We start from the raw sequence: 16,650 nt of genomic DNA, 5'->3' as shown, positions 1-16,650 counted from the left end.
TCCTCCCTAACAAGTATACATATATAATGCATCTCAACATTTCATCACATAAGATGTTCAATCGACAATGGTGTAATGCATACACGACAATTCAACACAACAACGTCATCCTCCACCGATGACCAAGGACAAAACCTCTAGATGCAAATATTTAGTACATCTATTAAAGACTCAAATATCATGAGATCATCAACTTATCACTAATACTAACATAGTAGTATAAGGTACAACAATCCAACATTCATACTCATTTCAAAGTACCTTTCCCATTTCACAAAACCAACTCTCTTTATTTTTCAAAACCGGTTTTATTCCTTTTGTTTTCCACAAAATCAAATCCAAGGACAATAAAGCCAAAGCTCATTTTAATCTACTACATTCATCTCCAAGCCATTCCAATTTAATTATACAAATTAAATCATAATCACTAAAATAGGATTTCCCTCCCCTTCTCCCAATATTGATAAAAAGGTTCAATCAACTACAACAAACAACAATGGCTTCATTCAAAACCCAAAATACCCAAGTATTTACCCAATGATCAAAACCCCTCTATTGAGTTATTAAACCAAGTAAATATTAGGGTTTCCTCTCCTTACAACAACAACATGCTAATTAACACCCAATTAGCCCCAAAACACATCTAATGATAATAGATCTAAATCCAACAACTAACCCAGAGTTCAACCTCATGAATTTATACAAAAATCCAACATGATACAATTTTGCATGCAATACAAAAAATTACCATATGTCTATCTATAGACGAAGTATTGAAAAAGAACAAGGAGAATCCCTACCTCGAACGAAGAACACAAATGGAGAAGATGACCCAAAATCCAAGTGCTCCAAATCCACTATTTTTCAGATTAGAACGAAGCCCAAGCCGCCCTCTATCTTTCTTACAAAGAACTTAAGATGGATTCATACTAGAAGGAGATGAAATCTAGAGAGATAATAAGTTTAGTGAGAGAGACTCTCGGCTGCTAGGGTTTCAAGAAAAAGAAAGTGAAAAACTGATGTTCAAAAACGCTACTGACCGCAGATATAAAACACGCTCGCTCGAGCGAAGCCTTTGTCGCTCGAGCGACCAGACACAGAAAACTCTCGCTCGAGCCAAAAACTCAGAAGTGCGCTCGAGCGAAAGAATGCTCGCTCGAGCCAACAACTCAAACCCTCAGGTCTGCAACCAGAAGCACGCTCGAGCGACAGACTTCTCGCTCGAGCGAAGAACAAACCAGACCGCTCGAGTGAAGAAAGCTCGCTCGAGCCAAGAAATGCAGCTCTCAGGTCCAGAACCAGACGCAATCGCTCGCTCGAGCGAAGCCACCCTGGCTCGACCCACCAGACACAGAACTCCACGCTCGCTCGAGCGACAAACAGCTCGCTCGAGCGAAAGACTAAAAAACCTGGGCAGCAACCACCTGCTCCCAATCACACCCAACCTGGAACGAACAAGTCCAAAACATTCTATAACTCAAATTTAAAGAATTGAAGGACAGAAACAAGGTCAAAACAACAACCGGAATCCACGGAACTAAGTCCGGATACTACAACCAAAGGAGAAAGAACCGGGATCGCTATACCATTTTTATTTAATCTCCAAATAGATAGTTAAGGTATAGTGGTTTCTTGAATGAACTTCCGTTTTTAATTTTATGCAACTTCCATTTGTATTTTTGCTCCACTTTCATTTTTATTCAATTTCCTTTTCTATTCAATTTCATTTCTTATTTAATTTCCAAATAGATCGTTAAGGTGTAGTGGTTTTTTGAATGAACTTTCATTTTTAATTATAAGCACCTTCCATTTTTATTTTTGTTCAACTTCGATTTTTATTCACTTTTCTTTTCTATTCAATTTTCTTTTTTTTATTTAGTTTCCAAACAGAGCGTTAAGGTATAGTGGTTTCTTGAATAGGCTTCCATTTTTAAGTTTATGCAACTTCTATTTTTATTTTTATTCAATTTCCTTTTCTATTCATTTTCCTTTTTTAAGGTGTAGTGGTATAGTGGTTTCTTGAACGAACTTCCATGTTTAATTTTATGCAGTTTCCATTTCTATTTTTATTCAACTTCTATTTTTATTCAATTTCCATCTCCATTCAATTTCATTTTTAATTTAATTTCCAAATAGATCGTTTAGGTGTAGTGGTTTCTTGAATGAACTTCCACGTGTAATTTTATGCAGTTTCGATTTCTATTTTTATTCAACTTCTATTTTTATTCAATTTCCATCTCCATTCAATTTCCTTTTTTATTTAATTTCTAAATAGATCGTTAAGGTGTAGTGGTTTCTTGAATGAACTTCCACGTTTAATTTTTTGCAACTTCCTTTTTGATTTTTATTCCACTTCCATTTTTATTCATTTTCCTTTTAATTCAATTTCATTTTTTATTTAATTTTCAAATAGATCGTTCAGGTATAATGGTTTCTTGAATGAACTTCCATGTTTAATTTCATGCAGTTTCCATTTCTATTTTTATTCAACTTCTATTTTTATTTAATTTCCATCTCCATTCAATTTCCTTTTTTATTTAATTTCCAAAGAGATCGTTAAGGTGTAGTGGTTTCTTGAATGAACCTCCACGTTTAATTTTGTGCGGTTTCCATTTCTATTTTTATGCAACTTCTATTTTTATTCAATTTCGATCTCTATTCAATTTCCTTTTTTTATTTAATTTCCAAATTGGTCGTTAAGTTATAGTGGTTTCTTGAATGAACTTTCGTGTTTAATTTTATGCAGTTTCCAATTCTATTTTTATTCATCATCTATTTTTATTCAATTTCTACCTCCATTCAATTTCCTTTTTTATTTAATTTCCAAATAGATCGTTAAGGTGTAGTGGTTTCTTGAATGAACTTCCATTCTTAATCTTATGCAACTTCCATTTTGATTTTTATTCCACTTCCATTTTTATTCAATTTCCTTTTCTGTTAAATTTCCTTTTTTGTTTAATTTCCAAATAGATCGTTAAGGTATAGCGGTTTCTTGAATGAACTTCCATGTTTAATTTTATGCAGTTTCCATTTCTATTTTTATTCAACTACTATTTTTATTCAATTTCCATCTCCATTCAATTTCCTTTTTTATTTAATTTCCAAATAGATCGTTAAGGTGTAGTGGTTTCTTGAATGAACTTCCACGTTTAATTTTATGCAGTTTCCATTTCTATTTTAATTCAACTTCTATTTTTATTCAATTTCCTTCTCTTTTCAATTTCCGTTTTTATTTAATTTCCAAATATGTCGTTAAGGTATAGTGGTTTCTTGAATGAACATCCATGTTTAATTTTATGCAGTTTCCATTTCACTTTTTATTCAACTTCTATTTTTATTCAATTTTCATCTCCATTCAATTTGGATTTTTATTTAATTTCCAAATAAATCGTTAAGGTGTAGTGGTTTCTTGAATGAACTTCCATTCTTAATTTTATGCAACTTCCATTTTTATTCAATTTCCTTTTCTATTCAACTTCCATTTTTATTTAATTTCCATATAGATCGTTAAGGTATAGTGGTTTCTTGAATGAACTTCCATTTTTAATTTTATGCGACTTCCATTTATATTTTCTTTCCACTTCCATTTTTATTCAATTTCCTTTTCGATTCAATTTCATTTCATATTTAATTTCCAAATAGATCGTTAAGGTATAGTGATTTCTTGAATGAACTTTCATTCTTAATTTTATGCAACTTCTATTTTTATTTTTATTCAATTTCGATTTTTGTTCAACTTTCTTTGCTATTCAATTTCCTTTTTTTTATTTTGTTTCCAAATAGATCGTTAAGGTATAATGGCTTCTTGAATAGACTTCCATTTTTAATTTTATGCAACTTCTATTTTTTTTATTCAACTTCCATTTTTATTCAATTTCCTTTTCTATTCAATTTCATTTTTTATTTGATTTCCAAATAGATCGTTATGGTGTAGTGGTTTGTTGAATGAACTTCCATCTTTAATTTTATGCAACTTTCATTTTTATTTTTATTCCACTTGCATTTTTATTCAATTTCCTTTTCTATTCAATTTCCTTTTTTTATTTAATTTCCAAATAGATCGTTAAGGTATAGTGGCTTTTTGAATAGCCTTCCATTTTTAATTTTATGCAACTTCTATTTTTTTTTATTCAACTTCCATTTTCATCCAATTTCCTTTTCTATTCAATTTCATTTTTTATTTAATTTCCAAATAGATCGTTATGGTATAGTGGTTTCTTGAATGAACTTCCATTTTTAAGTTTATGCCACTTTCATTTTTATTTTCATTCCACTTGCATTTTTATTCAATTTCCTTTTCTATTCAATTTCCTTTTTTATTTCATTTCCAAATAGATTGTTAAGGTATAGTGGTTTCTTGAATGAACTTCCATGTTGAATTTTATGCAATTTGATTCTAATCTTATTCTACTTCTATTTTTATTCAATTTCCATCTCCATTCAATTTCCTTTTTTATTCAATTTCCAAAGAGATCGTTAAGGTGTAGTGGTTTCTTGAATGAACTTCCACGTTTAATTTTACGCAGTTTCCATTTCTATTTTTATTCAATTTCCATCTCCATTCAATTTCCTTTTTTTATTTCATTTCCAAATAGGTTGTTAAGTTATAGTGGTTTCTTGAATGAACATCCGTGTTTAATTTTATGTAGTTTTCCATTTCTATTTTTATTCAATTTTCATCTCCATTCAATTTCCATTTTTATTTAATTTACAAATAGATCGTTAAGGTGTTGTGGTTTCTTGAATGAACTTCCATTCTTAGTTTTATGCAACTTCCATTTTAAATTTTATTCCGCTTCCATTTTTATTCAATTTGCTTTTCTATTCAATTTCCATTTTTATTTAATTTCCTAATTGATCGTTAAGGTATAGTGGTTTCTTTAATGAACTTCTATGTTTAATTTTATACAGCTTCCATTTCTATTTTTATTCAACTTCTATTTTTATTCAATTTCCATTTCCATTCAATTCCTATTTTCATTTAATTTCCAAATAGATCATTAAGGTGTAGTGGTTTCTTGAATGAACTCCCATTCTAAATTTTATGCAACTTCCGTTTTGATTTTTATTCCACTTCCATTTTTATTCAATTTCCTTTTCTATTCAATTTCCTTTTTTATTTAATTTCCAAATAGGTCATTATGGTATAGTGGTTTCTTGAAAGAACTTCCATGTTTAATTTTATGCAGTTTCCATTTCTATTTTTATTCAACTTCTATTTTTATTCAATTTCCATCTCCATTCAATTTCCTTTTTTATTTAATTTCCAAGTAGATCGTTAAGGCGTAGTGGTTTCTTGAATGAACTTCCACGTTTAATTTTATACAGTTTCCATTTCGATTTTTATTCAACTTCTATTTTTATTCAATTTCCATCTCCATTCAATTTCCTTTTTTATTTAATATCCAAATAGATCGTTAAGGTGTAGTGGTTTCTTGAATGAACTTCCACGTTTAATTTTATGCAGTCTCCATTTCTATTTTTATTCAACTTCTATTTTTATTCAATTTCCTTTTCTTTTTGAATTTCATTTTTATTTAATTTCTAGATAGATCGTTAAGGTATAGTGGTTTCTTCAATGAACTTCCATGTTTAATTTTATGCAGTTTCCATCCCTATTTTTATTCAACTTCTATTTTTATTCAATTTCCATCACCATTCAATTTGCATTTTTATTTAATTTCCAAATAGTTCATTAAGATGTAGTTGTTTCTTGAATGAACTTCCATTCTTAATTTTATGCAAATTCCATTTTTATTTTTATTCCACTTCCATTTTTATTCAATTTCCTTTTCTATCCAATTTCCATTTTTATTTAATTTCCAAATAGATCGTTAAGATATAGTGGTATCTTGAATGAACTTTCATTTTTAATTTTATGCAACTTCCATTTTTATTTTTATTCAACTTCGATTTTTATTCAATTTTCTTTTCTATTCAATTTCCTTTTTTTATTTGATTTCCAAATAGATCGTTAAGGTATAGTGGTTTCTTGAATAGGCTTCCATTTTTAATTTTATGCTGCTTCTATTTTTGTTTTCATTCAACTTCCGTTTTTATTCAATTTTCATTTCTGTTCTTTTTCTTTTTTATTTAATTTCCAAATAAATCGTCATGGTATAATGGTTTCCTGAATGGACCTCCATTTTTAATTTTGTGCAACAGCCATTTTTATTTTTATTCCCCTTCCATTTTTATTCAATTTCCTTTTCAATTCAATTTCATTTTTTTCATTTAATTTCCAAATAGATCGTTAAGGTATAGTTGTTTCCTGAATAGACTTCCATTTTTAATTTTATGCAACTTCTATTTTTGTTTTTATTAAACTTCCATTTTTTTTCAATTTCCTTTTCAATTCATTTTCCTTTTTTATTTAATTTCCAAATAGATCGTTATGGAATAGTGGTATATTGAATGAACCTCCATTTTTAACTTTATTCCACTTCCATTTTTATTCAATTTCCTTTTCCATTCAATTTCCTTGTCTATTTAATTTCCAAATAGATTGTTAAGGTATAGTGGTTTCTTGAATGAACTTCCATGTTGAATATTATGCAGTTTTCATTTCTATTTTTATTCAACTTCTATTTTTATTCAATTTCCTTTTATATTTAATTTCCAAAGAGATCGTTAAGGTGTACTGGTTTCTTGAATTAACTTCCACGTTTAATTTTACGCAGTTTCTATTTCTATTTTTACTCAACTTCTATTTTTATTCAATTTCCATCTCCATTCAATTTCCTTTTTTTATTTCATTTCCAATTAGATCGTTAAGTTATAGTGGTTTCTTGAATGAACTTCCGTGTTTAATTTTATGCAGTTTCCATTTCTATTTTTACTCAACTTCTATTTTTGTTCAATTTCTATCTCCATTCAATTTCCATTTTTATTTAATTTCCAAATAGATCGTTAAGGTGTTGTGGTTTCTTGAATGAACTTCCATTCTTAATTTTATGCAACTTCCATTTTTGAATTTTATTCCACTTCCATTTTATTTCAATTTCCTTTTCTATTCAATTTCCTTTTTCATGTAATTTCCAAATAGATCGTTAAGGTATAGTGGTTTCTTGAATGAACTTCCATGTTTAATTTTACACAGTTTCCATTTCTATTTTTATTCAACTTCTATTTTTTATTCAATTTCCATCTCCGTTCAATTTCCCTTTTTCTTTAATTTCCAAATAGATCGTTAAGGTGTAGTGGTTTCTTGAATGAACTTCCACGTTTAATTTTATGCAACTTCCATGTTGATTTTTATTCCAATACCATTTTTATTCAATTTCCTTTTCTATTCAATTTCCTTTTTTATTTAATTTCCAAATTGATCGTTATGGTATAGTGGTTTCTTGAATGAACTTCCGTGTTTAATTTTGTGCAGTTTCCATTTCTGTTTTTATTCAACTTCTGTTTTTATTCAATTTCCATCTCCGTTCAGTTTCCTTTTTTATTTAATTTCCAAATAGAACGTTAAGGTGCAGTGGTTTCTTGAATGAACTTCTACGTTTAATTTATTCAACTTCCATTTTTATTCAATTTCCTTTTCTATTCATTTTCCTTTTTTATTTATTTTCCAAATAGATCGTTAAGGTATAGTGGTTTCTTGAATGAACTTCCGTGTTTAATTTTATGCAGTTTCCATTTCTATTTTTATTCAATTTCCATCTCCATTCAATTTCCTTTTTTATTTAATTTCCAAAGAGATCGTTAAGGTGTAGTGGTTTCTTGAATGAACTTCCCCGTTTAATTTTATGCAGTTTCCATTTCTATTTTTATTCAACTTCTAGTTTTATTCCACTTCCATCTTTATTCAATTTCTTTTTTCTATTTCATTTCCAAATAGATCATTAAGTTATAGTGGTTTCTTGAATGAACTTCCATTCTAAATTTTATGCAACTTCCATTTTGATTTTTATTCCACTTCCATTTTTATTCAATTTCATTCTCTATTCAATTTCTTTGTTTAATTAATTTCCAAATAGATCATTAAGGTATAGTGGTTTATTGAATGAACTTCCGTGTTTAATTTTATGCAGTTTCCATTTCTATTTTTATTCAACTTCTATTTTTATTCAATTTCCATCTCCATTCAATTTCCTTTTTTATTTAATTTCCAAATAGACCGTTAAGGTGTAGTGGTTTCATGTATGAAGTTCCACGTTTAATTTTTTGCAGTTTCCATTTCTACTTTCATCCAACTTCTATTTTTATTGAATTTCCTTTTTTATTTAATTTCCAAATAGATCGTTAAGGTATAGTGGTTTTCTGAATGAACTTCCATGTTTAATTTTATCCATTTTCCATCTCTATTTTTATTAAACTTATATTTTTATTCAATTTCCATCTCCATTCAATTTGCATTTTTATTTAATTTCCAAATAGATCATTAAGGTGTAGTGGTTTCTTGAATGAACTTCCACTGTTAATTTTATGCAACTTCCATTTTCATTTTTATTCCACGTCCATTTTTATTCAATTTCCTTTTCAATTCAATTTCCTTTTTTATTTAATTTCCAAATAGCTCGTTAAGGTATAGCAGTTTTTTGAAGTAACTTCCATTTTTAATTTTATGCAACTTCCATTTGTATTTTTATTCCACTTCTATTTTTATTCAATTTCCTTTTCTGTTCAATTTCATTTCTTATTTAATTTCCAAATAGATCGTTATGGTATAGTGGTTTCTTGTATAAGCTTTCATTTTGAATTTTATGCAACTTCCATATTTATTTTTATTCAACTTCGATTTTTATTCAAATTTCTTTTCTATACAATTTCCTTTTTTTATTTGATTTTCAAATAGATCGTTAAGGTATAGTGGTTTCTTGAATTGGCTTCCATTTTTAATTTTATGCAACTTCTATTTTTGTTTTTATTCAACATCCATTGTTATTCAATTTCCTTTTCTTTCATTTTCCTTTTTTAATTAATTTCCAAATTGATCGTTATGGTATAGTGGTTTCTTGAATGAACTTTCATTTTTAATTTTATGCAACTTCCATTTTTATTTTTATTCCACTTCCATTTTTATTCAATTTCCTTTTCTATTCAATTTCATTTTTTATATTTAATTTCCAAGTAGATCGTTAAGGTTTAGTGGTTTCTTGAATGAACTTCCATGTTTAATTTTATGCAGTTTCCATTTCTATTTTTATTTAACTTCAATTTTTATTCAAATCCCATCTCCATCCAATTTCCTTTTTTATTTAATTTCCAAAGAGATCGTTAAGGTGTAGTGGTTTCTTGAATGAACTCCCACAATTAATTTTATGCAGTTTCCATTTCTATTTTTATTCAACTTCTATTTTTATTCAATTTCCATCACCATTCAATTTCCTTTTCTTATTTCATTTGCAAATGGATCGTTAAGGTATACTGGTTTCTTGAATGAACATCCGTGTTTAATTTTATGCAGTTTCCATTTCTATTTTTATTCAACTTTTATTTTTATTCAATTTCCATCTCAATTCAATTTCCATTTTTATTTAATTTCCAAAGAGGTCGTTAAGGTGTAGTGGTTTATTGAATGAACTTCCACGTTTAATTTTATGCAGTTTCCATTTCTATTTTTATTCAATTTCCATCTCCATTCAATTTCCATTTTTGATTTCATTTCCAAATAGATCGTTAAGTTATAGTGGTTTCTCGAATGAACTTCCGTGTTTAATTTTATGCAGTTTCCATTTCTATTTTTATTCAACTACTATTTTTATTCAATTTCCATCTCCATTCAATTTCCATTTTTATTTAATTTCCAAATAGATCGTTAAGGTGTAGTGGTTTCTTGAATGAGCTTCAACGTTTAATTTTATGCAGTTTCCATTTCTATTTTTATTCTACTTCTATTTTGATTCAATTTCCTTTTCTATTCAATTTGCTTTTTTATTTAATTTCCAAAAAGATCGTTAAGGTATAGTGGTTTCTTGAATGAACTTCCATGTTAAATTTTATGCAGTTTCCATTTCTATTTTTATTCAACTTCTAGTTTTATTCAATTTCCATCTCCATTCAATTTCCATTTTTATTTAATGTCCAAATAGATCGTTAAGGTGTGGTGGTTTCTTGAATGAACTTCCATTCTTAATTTTATGGAACTTCCATTTTTATTTTTATTTCACTTCCATTTTAATTTAATTTCGTTTTCTATTCAATTTCCATTTTTATTTAATCTCCAAATAGATCGTTATGGTATAGTGGTTTCTTGAATGAACTTCCATGTTTAATTTTATGCAGTTTCCATCTCTATTTTTATTGAACTTCTATTTTTATTCAATTTCCATCTCCATTCAATTTGCATTTTTATTTCATTTCCAAATAGATCATTAACATGTAGTGGTTTCTTGAATGAACTTCCATTCTTTATTTTATGCAACTTCCATTTTTATTTTTATTCCACTTCCATTTTTATTCACTTTCTTTTTCTATTCGATTTCCCTTTTTATTTAATTCCAAATAGATCGTTAATCTATAGTGGTTTCTTGAATGCATTTCCATTTTTAATTTTATGCAACTTCCATTTGTATTTTTATTCCACTTCCATTTTTATTCAATTTCCTTTTCTATTGAATTTCATTTCTTATTTAATTTCCAAATAGATCATTAAGGTATAGTGGTTTCTTGAATGAACTTTCATTTTTATTTTTATGCAACTTCCATTTGTATTTTTATTCCAATTCCATTTTTATTCAATTTCCTTTTCTATTCAATTTCCTTTTTTATTTAATTTCCAAATAGATCGTTAAGGAATAGTGGTTTCCTGAATGAACTTCCATGTTTAATTTCATGCAGTTTCCATTTCTATTTTTATTCGAATTCTATTTTTATTCAATTACCATCTCCATTCAATTTGCTTTTTTATTTAATTTCCAAATAGATCGATAAGGTGTTGTTGTTTCTTGAATGAACTTCCATGTTTAATTTTACGCAACTTCCATTTTGATTTTTATTCCACTTCCTTTTTATTCAACTTCTAGTTGTATTTAATTTCCTTCTCCATTCAATTTCCTTTTTCTATTTCATTTCCAAATAGATCGTTAAGTCATATTGGTTTCTTGAATGAACTTCCGTGTTTAATTTGATGCAGTTTCCATTTCTATTTTTATTCAACTTCTATTTTTATTCAATTTCCATCTCCATTCAATTTCAATTTTTATTTAATTTCCAAATAGATCGTTAAGGTGTTGTTGATTCTTGAATGAACTTCCATTCTAAATTTTATGCAACTTCCATTTTGATTTTTTTTCCACTTCCATTTTTATTCAATTTCCTTTTCTATTGAATTTGCTTTTTTATTTAATTTCCAAATAGATCGTTAAGGTATAGTGGTTTCTTGAATGAACTTCCGTGTTTAATTTTATGCAGTTTCCATTTCTATTTTTATTCAACTTCTATTTTTATTCAATTTCCATCTCCATTCAATTTCTTTTTTTATTTAATTTCCAAATAGATCGTTAAGGTGTGGTGGTTTCTTGAATGAACTTCCACGTTTAATTTTATGCAGTTTCCGTTTCTATTTTTATTGAACTTCTTTTTTTATTCAATTTCCTTTTCTTTTCAATTTCCTTTTTTATTTAATTTCCAAATAGATCGTTAAGGTATTGTGGTTTCTTGAATGAACTTCTGTGTTTAATTTTATTCAGTTTCCATTTCTATTTTTATTCAACTTCTATTTTTATTCAATTTCCATCTCCATTCAATTTGCATTTTTATTTAATTTCCAAATCGATCATTAAGGTGCAGTGGTTTCTTGAATGAACTTCCATTGTTAATTTTATGCAACTTCCATTTTTAGTTTTATTCCACTTCCATTTTTATTCAATTTCCTTTTCTATACGATTTCCATTTTTATTTAATTTCCAAATAGATCGTTAAGGTATAGTGGTTTTTTGAATGAACTTCCATTTTTAATTTTTTGCAACTTCCCTTTGTATTTTTATTTCACTTCCATTTTTATTCAATTTCATTTTCTAGTCAATTTCATTTCTTATTTAATTTCCAAATAAATCGTTAAGGTATAGTGGTTTCTTGAATGGACTTTCATTTTTAATTTTATGCAATTTCCATTTTTATTTTTATTCAACTTCGATTTTTATTCAATTTTCTTTTCTATACAATTTCCATTTTTTATTTGATTTCCAAATAGATCGTTAAGGTATAGTGGTTTCTGGAATAGGCTTCCTTTTTTAATTTTATGCAACTTCTATTTTTGTTTTTATTCAATTTCCATTTTTAATAAATTTCCTCTTTTATTCATTTCCCTTTTTTATTTAATTTCCAAATAGATCGTTATGGTATAGTGGTATATTGAATTAACCTCCATTTTTAATTTTATGTAACTTCCATTTTTATTTTTATTCCACTTCCATTTTTGTTCAATTTGCTTTTCTATTCAATTTCCTTTTTTTATTTAATTTTCAAATAGATCGTTAAGGTATAGTGGTTTCTTGAATGAACTTCCATGTTTAATTTTATGCAGTTTCCATTTCTATTTTTATTCAACTTCTATTTTTATTCAATTTTCATCACCATTCAGTTTCCTTTTTTATTTAATTTCCAAAGAGATCGTTAAGGTGTAGTGCTTTCTTGAATGAACTTCCACGTTTAATTTTATGCAGTTTCCATTTCTACTTTTATTCAACTTTTATTTTTATTCAATTTCCATCACCATTAAATTTCCTTTTTTTGTTTCATTTCCAAATGGATCGTTCAGGTATACTGGTTTCTTGAACGAACTTCCGTGTTTAATTTTATGCTGTTTTCATTTCAATTTTTATTCAACTTTTATTTCTATTCAATTTCCATCTCCATTCAATTTCAATTTTTATTTAATTTCCAAAGAGATCGTTAAGGTGTAGTGGTTTCTTGAATGAACTTCCACGTTTAATTTTATGCTGTTTCCATTTCTATTTTTCTTCAATTTCCATCTCCATTCAATTTCTTTTTTTATTTCATTTCCAAACAGATCGTTAAGTTATAGTGGTTTCTTGAATGAACTTCCGTGTTTAATTTTATGCAGTTTCCATTTCTATTTTTATTCAACTTCTGTTTTTATTCAATTTCCGTCTCCATTCAATTTCCTTTTTTATTTAATTTCCAAATAGATCGTTAATGTAACGCCCTCAAAAAATAACATTAAACCCATCAGATAAGACATGCATTTACATATAAACTAACCACATTTCTTTTTTTGAAATTGAGTTTCATTACATAGTATTACATGTTAACATCAAAACAGAATGCCCTACGGGCTTACAGCTTTCCAAGTTAACACTTGGTTAAAACAAAAGAGTACTAACTCGTTTACACATTAAGCCCTTGGCTTGAAGTTACGTGTAATACATCAAAAGTAAAACAACTACGCTATGTCCGCCTCTAGCCTCCCAAGCTATGTCCTTGGAGGTGGCATGCTTCCTGTACCTGAAAATGATATTCCCATATAGGGTGAGCCACAGCCCAGTAGAAATACACTAAACCAACCATGGACAATGACTAAAACATTAGCAATTGATAGTTGGTCAACACTGATACAATCACATAAATTACATATTTATGTCAACGACTTACAAGTCCCAATTACTTTTCATTTTCCCTGTTTCAACAGATAAGCATGCTAGCTCTATCATCATTTCCACAGATATATATAAAAACTATATCTCACATTCAGATAAGCATAAAAGCTATATCCACATTCTCAACAGATATGTATATCAACAATATCCACAGATAAGCATACAAGCTGTATCCACACTCTACAACAGATATGTATATCAACAATATCCACAGATAAGCATACAAGCTGTATCCACACTTCACAAAGATAAGCATATGAGCTCTATCTTCACTTCTCTAGACAAGCATATGAGCTCTGTCTACGGAGTTCATCCCCTATCTCCTCCCAATACCTATCCGGTTTAGAGGTACATCCCCTATCTTCCCCTAAACCGCGGAGTACATCCCCTATCTCCTCCTCTACACATAACGTATATAAACACATTGGTTCTATATACAATCACACAATACACACAATTAATGTATTGTATCAACCGTCAAGTTCCATGACACATTCCATTGATTAGTTTCCGTTTACCTAATCATCATGCATTGTCTACAACAATCTCGACTATCCTCTACCGATAGCCCAAAGCAGTTATTTCTAATACAGAAAATAAATGCACAAATGGATATTCAATCAACATTTCATTTCCTCATTTCTCACCAATTAATTATCCCAATTAATTAAACAATGTAATTAGGCCATTTTCCATAATTACCATTTCAACCCTTAGGTCCCATTTTCATCAATGATTCAACGATCATTCCATTTTTCTATGCCAAACATGCATCTAGGTTTATTATGAATAAAACCCCAACTTTTGCAAAATTACACAAAGCCCCAAACTTTCACAAAATTACCAAACCAAGCCCAACATCTCAAAATACCAAAATTTAAAGACAAAACCCATAGAGAGGAGTAGGTTATCCCTACCTCAAATTCGGAGTCCCAAAGGAGAAGACGACAAAACCCCACGTGCTCCAAAACCCGAGATTTTCAGATTAAAATGAAGCCCTCGACGATCAACAACTTTTTTGTAAAGGCCAAAGGTGAGTAAATCACTCCTACTAGATCAAAACCTAGAGAGAAGGTAGAGTCTAGAGTGAGAGGCTCAACAATGGTGATTTTGGAAAAGTAAGAGAGAGAAGAGAAAGTGAAAAAGTGATTTGAAAAGTCACAATTTCGGGACTTTAACCCAGGTCTCCGCTCGAGCGTAAAACACCCCGCTCGAGCGGCCACTCACAGACTTCCGCTCGAGCGGCCAACCTCCCGCTCGAGCTCAGAATGCACTCGCTCAGCACATTTGCAGAACCAGGCCTCCGCTCGAGCTCCCAACCCTACGCTCGAGCTCACAACACTGCACAACAAGATACTGGATGGATGTATTCCCCGCTCGAGCGCCAACACCTCCGCTCGAGCGGACAGGCTAAAAATCTGGGCAACTAGTTTTGGTTTCTAAACTCAACCAACCTGTAACCAACCCGCCCAACACATCCTATAACTCAAATACAAAGTAAGAAAGGATGTAAACAAGGTAATAAACAACTACGAACATCCACGGACACATGTCCGGATCACTGTACAACAAGGGTAAAACCCGGGATCGCTATAACCTCCCCCCCTTAAAGAATTTCGCCCCCGAAATTAAGCACAAGTTGCAAAACAAGCTTTCCTCCATTTTAAACAGTGTTACACTTGAACAGTCAACAATTCGACCCATTACCGGTCATCCCATCCCTTTAACAAGAGACATAACACAATATGTAAACAACATATGTACTTTCAACATGCATTAACATTATGCACTATCTTTCCAATTTCAACAATATATTCAACAGATATAATGTTACATTCAACTTCCATATGAGGCAAGTTCCAAAACGTACTTTCATTAAACCAAACATTTTCAATGTTTCACAACTTAAGACATATATAAAAGTTCTTAAGTTCAACAAAACGTAAAATTTAAATACAAGATCACACATCAACAAACAAGTCCGGATATTTCTCACGGACTTCCAACTCACGTTCCCAAGTGGCTTCCTCCACTCCGTAATGTTTCCACAAGACTTTCACCAAAGGAATGGTCTTGCCACGCAGGACCTGATTCCGCCTATCCAAGACCCGAACCGGTCTCTCCTCATACGAGGCATCCTCATCTACCTCTAAATCGCTCCAATCCAGCACATGTGATGGATCTGGCTCATACTTCCGAAGCATACTCACATGAAACACGTCATGCACTCCGGACAACTGCGGCGGTAAGGCTAACCGATAAGCAACCTCACCTATCTTCTCAAGGATCTCAAAAGGACCAATAAACCGAGGGGATAATTTCCCACTCTTCCCAAACCTCATCAGGCCTCGCCTAGGTGATATTTTCAGAAAGACATGATCACCTACCTCAAACGCCAAAGGCCTCCTCCTACGGTCGGCATAACTCTTTTGTCGACTCTGGGCTGTAACAAGCCTCCTACGGATAAGCTCAACTTTCTCCGTCGTCTCCCTAACCAACTCCGGACCCAACAAAGGTGCATCACCCACCTCGGCCCAACAAACTGGAGACCTACACGGTCGGCCATACAAGGCCTCAAACGGTGCCATACCGATGCTAGACTGAAAACTATTGTTGTAGGCAAACTCTACCAATGGCAAGTGCCTCTCCCACGTCCCACTGAAGTCCAGGACACAACCCCGAAGCATATCCTCGAGGATCTGAATAGTACGCTCGGACTGCCCGTCAGTCTGAGGATGATAAGCCGTACTAAAGGTCAACTTAGTGCCCAAGGCACTCTGCAAACTCTGCCACAACCTAGCAGTAAAACGAGGATCTCTATCTGAGACGATCGTCACTGGGACCCCATGCAATCTTACTACATCCCGAATATACAAATCGGCAAGATGATCTATCGAATCTCTCACGCGCATAGGAATAAAGTGCGCCGACTTAGTCAACCGGTCTACAACCACCCAAATAGCATCACTACCCCGCTGAGTCCTCGGAAGACCTACAACGAAGTCCATAGTGACATGCTCCCACTTCCACTCGGCAATAGGCAAGGGTTGCAACAAACCCGCTGGCCTCTGATGCTCGGCCTTCACTT

This window comes from Camellia sinensis, unplaced genomic scaffold (assembly GCF_055761805.1).
Source record: "Camellia sinensis isolate YWXY unplaced genomic scaffold, ASM5576180v1 Unanchor2, whole genome shotgun sequence".
NCBI lineage: Eukaryota > Viridiplantae > Streptophyta > Magnoliopsida > Ericales > Theaceae > Camellia > Camellia sinensis.
Note: the sequence above shows the minus strand (reverse complement) of the source record.